Genomic DNA, 509 nt, shown 5'->3' with positions numbered 1-509 from the left:
TGGGCATCTCTTCTCCGGTCCGCGGCGGGGAGGGGCTGGGAGCGGGTCCGACCCCCCCGCGCAGGGGCCGGCCTCCCCCGCACCCCCGGGGCTGGGCGCCGGCGGGGGGGAGCACCGAGAGGCACCCGCGCATCTGCCGGAGCCGCGCTGCCGGGGAGCGAGCACCGTCAGCTGGTGCGAGGAGCGCTCGCTCCCCCTCTGCGTAACAAGGCGTTTGATTTCTCTTAATATTCGCTTTCTTTCGTCTTTTCTTTTTTCTTTCTTTCTTTTTTTTTTTTTTTTTCCGTGCACAACTGTTAGGGTGTTTGTCTAAAAAAAGAAAGAGTGGGTAATTATCGCTAAAATACGCGAGGCGTCAGGCCCCGCTGGGCTGAGCTGCCAGGGAGATGCAGCCGGGGAGAGGGTCCTTTCCCACCTGTTGGGGCTGCTGTCCCGCAAAAACAGCCGGGAGGGTGCGTGGGTAGGAGCTGGGGGGACGTGGGTGGGCTGTGGGCTTCCAGCCTGTCGCT

This window comes from Neopelma chrysocephalum, unplaced genomic scaffold (assembly GCF_003984885.1).
Source record: "Neopelma chrysocephalum unplaced genomic scaffold, ASM398488v2 Primary Assembly neopelma1_81, whole genome shotgun sequence".
In the NCBI taxonomy this organism is placed as follows: Eukaryota; Metazoa; Chordata; class Aves; order Passeriformes; family Pipridae; genus Neopelma; species Neopelma chrysocephalum.
The sequence above is the reverse complement of the archived record's forward strand: the minus strand, read 5'-3'. Positions refer to the sequence as shown.